This window comes from Arvicola amphibius, chromosome 17 (genome assembly GCF_903992535.2).
Source record: "Arvicola amphibius chromosome 17, mArvAmp1.2, whole genome shotgun sequence".
NCBI classification, from domain to species: Eukaryota; Metazoa; Chordata; class Mammalia; order Rodentia; family Cricetidae; genus Arvicola; species Arvicola amphibius.
The window spans coordinates 32,015,041-32,021,584 of NC_052063.2; positions in this window are offsets into that span (position 1 = coordinate 32,015,041).

A 6,544-nucleotide genomic window follows, 5' to 3' on the forward strand; every position below is an offset into this window, starting at 1 on the left:
TGGGCCTGGAGTTAGGTGACAGCCTCGGAGGTTAACCCAAATGGTTGCGTCCTCAAAGTCAGGAGCCTTCTGTGGCATGAAACCGTGGGTTTCCCCCCACAGTAGTGAGGGTGGAAGTTTCCAAGCGGCTCAGCAAGTCAGAAACCTGGAGGTTCTTTATCATTTAAAGCCATGCATTCAATGAAAGAAGCCCAAGTAAACCATCCTTCGACAGACGCAAGCTCTTCATCGAGGATACAAGGTTATTTATAACACTAGAGGGGTAAATTTAGGTCACCTAGTCAAAGAAAAAATTGCCCTAACCAGACGTGGTGGCAGAACCCTATAATTCCAGAATTTGACAGGTATAGGCAGGAGGATCGAGAGTTCTATCCTAAGGTGGTCAACTTGAGACCTTGTCTCAAACACAAAACGAAAGACCAGAAGTAATAGACTTTGGCTGCAATATGTATTAGAAATCCCTAAGATAAAGTACAAAGGAAGAATATGCCAAGGTCATGTTTGCCTAAAATCATGGGTTTTGTTTTTGTTTTTTGTCTTTTTGTTGTTGTTTAGTTGGAGCTGAGGTGAAAAGCTTGTATAGCGAAAAGAATAGTTTAGAGTGAGAAGCCCGAACCAGGTCTCAAAAGGACTTTTGAATGGAAGTGGAAGCTAGCCAGAAGTGTGTGTTCCTCCAGAGTAAGTCACAGAGTCAATGACAGCCATTGCTGAAGTAGCAGATTTATTCAGCAACAATGGGGATGAGCTATGTGTTCCTGAGAACACATAGCTGTAGACTTCCATTACTTGTCATTTTTCTGCATGATGACAAGTAGTTTCCTACTGTTTGACAGTGGGGAGCTAGCAAAGGCTGTATTGTATGTAGCTGGGAATGGGGAATGCTAAGCTCCATGCGCTGTGTCTAAGCACAGCACATACTTTTTTGGTGTTTGTGGTACTGGGACTTCACACATATTAGACAAGCACTCTACAAGTGAGCTATTTCTCTCCACGCACCCGCTTATACTCAAGATCCTCCTGCCTCTGTCCTCCATCACAAGTGCTGTAATAGCAGGCATAGCACCTGCAGACCAAGTGCTGACTTTGTGCTGTTGCTTTGCTCCACAGCAATCCTTTTCCTTTGTTTTTTTAATGCGGTTGGGTATTTTGAGTGTTTGGGAGGCCAAAATATACTATCAGATCTCCTGGAACTGGAGTTACCGATGATTGTGAGCCATCTGACATGGGTATTGGGACTAGAACCCTGGAAGAACTGCTGAGCTACCACTAAAGGCCACCACCTCTCCCACTTTGAGTCCCTGTAGTGGTTTGAATGAGAATGGCCCCCATAGGCTCATATATTTGAATGCTTAATCACCAGGGAATGGAAGTGCTTGAGGATTAGGACATATGGCGTTATTGGAGGTGTGTCACTGGGTGTAGGCTCTGAGGTTTCAGAAGTCCACACTAGGTCCAGTCTCCCCACCATCCTCACTTAAGAAAAGTAGGGGCCAGACTGGGGTAAAACGTTGATCTTGTCACTTATTAGACATCACCAGATAAGTAATTTCTCTATATATCATTTATTTATGTACAAAAGGTTCAGTAATGGGATAATTTCACCAGCTGCTCATAGCATTAAACAGAGTAATATATGAAAAACAATTCAAAACAAAAACTGGCCAGGCAGTGGTGGTGCGTACACCTTTAATCCCAGCACTCAGGATGCAGAGGGAGGTGGATCTGTGTTTGTGGCCAGCCTGATGTACAGAAAGAATTCCAGGACAGCCTGACCTAGACAGAGAAACCCTGTTCAGGGGAAAAAACAAACAAATAAACAAAAAAAAAAAAAAAGAAAAATGTCTGTTGTATGACCCATACATGTTAGCTACTATTTGTACTTTCTAAAAAAATGTGTGTGGGTGTTTTGCTTGCATATTTGTCCTCTCCGGGGTCAGAAGAGGGTGTCAGATGCCCTGGGACTGAAGTTATAATGCTGGGAATTGAACCCCAATCCTCTGAAATAGCACCCAAGTTCTCTTAACTGCTAAGCCATCTCAAATTAACTTTTAAAAGCTGGATTTCTGAGTGGTTAAAAAGCACTGGCAGCTCTTGCAGAGGACCCAGGGTCTGGTTTCCAGTGCCCAAATGGAGGTTCACATCTCTCTAGAACTTCAGTACCAAGGGCTCTGGAGGCCTCTTGCCTCCTCTGAAACCAGGCATGTATGTGCTGCACATACAAACTTAGAAGCAAAAACTACAGACTTTTTTTTGAGACGGGGTTTCTCTGTGTATCCCTGGCTGTCCTGGAACTCACTCTAGGCTGGCCTCAGACCCACGAGTTCCACCTGCCTTTGCTTCCTGTGGGTTGGGATGAAAGTCCTGTACCACCACCCCTTGCTCTTTCTTGACACCCAGACAATACAAGTGATACTTTGTGAAATAGGAGCTCATCTGTACTCCCAAGTGACTATGCCCTGAAGTTCATAACTAGAAGCCTCACCAGTTTTATGAGAATGTATTGTTCACTAATTTACCTCACAGTATTGATATACACACTGGTCATGCTCCCAAATTCTTCTGAACTCTTGTAATTCTTAAAAACTGAAATAGTTTTCATTAATCGCAAGGAACACATTCCAAGATCCCTAGTAGAAGTCTGCAACTATGGATGTCACCAACCCATATGTATATTTTCCTTGTATGTATATGCCTACGGTAAAGCTTAACTTACATATTAGGCACAATTACTCTTCAGGGTTGATGATAAACCCATGAATGAAATGCTTAGTGCCAGATGCCTAGCCCACAATAAATTTATTATGTGAAAGTGTTTTTTCTCTAAGTCCATCACTGTACCATACACACCCCTTTTATCATGGAAGACAGACTGCCTACAAGATGCACTGAGGTGAACAAGTTATGTTAACTAAGGCTAGGAACTTTAACAATCCATCCAGTAGTCTAGCTTCAGAGATCCTTATCCTCTTTAATTATGGCTAGCCTTTGCATCTATTTAGCCTATTTCCACTGCCATTTCCAGCCGTTTTCTCCTAGGACTGTAAAGCAAAGAGCAGACCATAATTCAAGTAGCAGGTGCTTGCCTGCCAAGGACACAGGAGACTATAGAACCTACCCCCAACACCATGAGGAGCAGAGCATGCTGGGGCAATACCTGTAATCTCAGCAGGGATGGAAGCAGGATTGCTGAAAGACAACACCAGCCCAAGCTACCTAACAGGAACTGTGGCAGGAAAAAAGTAAGTGTTTTGTGGCAGGACCTCTTAATGAGCTGCAAGGAACCAATCAAACAGACTCATGGGCCTGGAGAGATAGATGGCTTGGCAGTTTAGAACACTGGCTGCACTTCCAGAGGACCCAAGTTCAATTCCCAGCATTCACACAGTGGCTCACAAAATCTACCTCCAGTCCCAGGGTACCTGATGCCCTCTTCTGGCTTCTAAAGGCATCAGATACACAGAGTACACATACATGAAAACACACACACACGCATAAAATCAGAAAAAGACAACCCCAAACTCCAAAAACAAACCCCTCCCTCAAACTCATGCAATATCCCCGTCAGACTATGACTTTGATATATTCGTTTTTGCTATTCCAGTACTACAGGAGCATACTAAAGGTCAGCGGTTCTCAACCTGTGGGCTGTGAAACCTTTAGGGTCAGCAAACACATCTTCAGATGATTCCTAACAGCAGCAAACTTCATAACTCTTCATTTTAGGCAACCTAAGAAAGACCCATGGGGTGAGAACTGCTTGGAGTGGTGTAAAGGATGATTTAGTTCCCTCCAGCTAGGGATGGTTCAGAGATTTAGTGCTTTCAAAGGGTCAGGGTTTGGCTCCCAACACCTACATAGCAGCTCGACCACTTTTAACCCACTCTGGAGACTTGACCTTCTCATCTGGACTCCATAGGCATTGCATATACATATACATGCAGATCATTCATAAAATCTTAAGATTATATCCTTGCCTAAATTCTGCTTCACTTCCTTGTTTAGAAATAACCAAAATGTTTTAACAGTGCCTGAAATGTAGTTCTGTAATAGAGCACTTTCCTGTTGTGTTTGAGTACCTAGACTCAAATGTCCAGTACTAAAAATTAAATGTTTGACACACATCACTTTTACTCATTCCCTCCCCACCCCCATTTTTTGAGATGAGGGTCTGTGTAGCTCAGGCTGTCCCAGAACTGGCCCTACAAATCAGGCTGGCCTCAAACTCCTGATCTGCAAGGACTAAAAACTCCTGAGTGCAAGGACTAAAGGAATACACCACCATTCCTGGTAGAACATAGACTACTCATTTCTGGGTTGTCTCAAATGTTTTTAAGCCGTGAAACCAATCCCTGGAATTTTACCCACATTAGTTATTTGTTCCATATACCAGACTGCAACAAAATAAGGTTTGGATAGTTTACCAAGAATAGAATTTCTGATAAGGACAAGGACAAAATATATCAAGTTTCCCAAGTCTCTATCTTGGCTATTGTTCCCTCTACTGCTTTTTTAAGAAAAGGGTTTCTCTGTGTAGGACTGGCTGTCCTGGAACTTGCTCCGTAGACAAGATTTGCCTGCCTCTTGTCTTGCCTTGAGTATTCAGACTAAAGGTATTTAGTCTCCTACTGCTTTGACAAGACACAGCATTGCTCTGAAGCAAGGCTTGTGCTATGTAGACTCGATTCTTAGTCCAGGCTGATTTTAACCTTATGTAGCCAAGAAGGAACGAACTGCCCTGTCCATACCTAAGGGCTGGCTAGACTACAGTAGGGAGCTACCAAGCTGTTCTTGCCTGTCTTAGGAGTGTTTGAAGGTTTGTGTCCAAATTAAATGTTAAAATTTTAAGAGCTAGATGTGGTGATATGTGTCCTTTTCACTCAATGATCCTAACTCATCAGTTATGTGAGCTTGTTGTTCAACTGGAGTTCTCAAAGGACCAATACCTCCTCCCACCAATCCCCAAATTTAGGCGCTATAGAGTGAAGAGCACCTTCTGATCTCAGAGGACCTGGGCTCAATTTCCAAGACCCACGTAGAACTCCAGTTCAAGGGGCTTTAACAATTTTCTTGCATCTGAGGAGACCTGCACATACATGGAGCCATTTTTTTTTTTTTTGCTTTGTTTTTCAACACAGGGTTTCTCTTTAACAGCCATGGCTGTCCTGGAACTTGCTCTGTAGACTAGGCTGGCCTTGAACCACTTACCTCTGCCTCCTATAGCGCTGGGATCAAAAGTGTGCACCAGCAAGTCAGTCTTTACATGTAGCATATTATATATATTTTTTCTCAGACATACACACACTCTGGAGTTTGAGGCCAGCCTGGTCTGCAAAGGGAGTTCCAGTACAGGCTCCAAAGCACAAAACAAAAGCGGCAGCGGCAGGGTGGGGGTGGGTAAGAGGCAGGAAGGGAAGCGACAAATTTACTTTAAGGCAATTTAAAAATTTAAAGCAATTTAAAATTGGGCAGTAGCCAGGCGGTGATGGCGCACACCTTTAATCCCAGCACTCGGGAGGCAGAGGCAGGCGGATCTCTGTGAGTTCGAGACCAGCCTGGTCTACAAGAGCTAGCTCCAGGACAGGCTCTAAAGCTGCAGAGAAACCCTGTCTTGAAAAACCAAAATAAATAAAAAATAAAAAAATAAAAATGGGCAGTGGCAGCCAGGTGGTTGGTGGTGCAAGCCTTTGGCTACAGTACTTGATATGTAAAATGCAGGCAGCTCTCAGTGATTTTGAGGCCAGCCTGGTCTACAAAAGCAAGTTCCAGGACTATTACACAGAGAGCACCTGTCTTGAACTCACCCACCAAAAAAACAAAAACACTCTATTTCTGAGCTCTCTACACACAGAAATAATAGCACTTCATTCAACATTGCCTGAAACAGCCTGGATAGCAACAGCATGGTGGAAACACAGGCTCCCTCCACAGGACAGACTTTAGAAGTGTGGGGTAACACTGCTAAATGCAGGAGCGGAGAGATGTACAGGAGGACAACACATTTAGTTTTATTTCAGTCAAGTCACAGCACTTTTCCAGCTGCTGAGAGTGCATCTACAGTTTCCATTACAGATCCACTTGAGGTTTTCCTGTGACAGTACAGCAAGCCTCTTTTTTCAAACAGGAGCAGTCCCAAAGTTTTCCCTCAAAAAAATAAGAACTCCATTCCAGTAAGTGGAAAATACATGAAATTACAGCAAACCAGACACTTAGAAGGAGAGCCAAGAAATCGTCCAACAGTTTATTAGAAAGAATGTAGACATTTAAAAAAATCCCCACTGTCATGAACATAAATTGAGGTTTTCCAGCCAGGGCATAAGCTGAAATCAAAACAGGAAATAAAAAAATCCAATAGTGTATTAACATTTTCCACTCATTTGCCATACTGACAGTGCAAATACAAATCTGGTCTAAAATGTACAGACTCTCAAGCAACAATGTACAGCTTTCTTTCTTCGTCCTCCATGCTAAGAGATGTTAAGAGCTTAAGGGCCAAATAATACCAAATGTATAGGCTTCAAAAAACCATCTAAGTTAGGGCATTCGC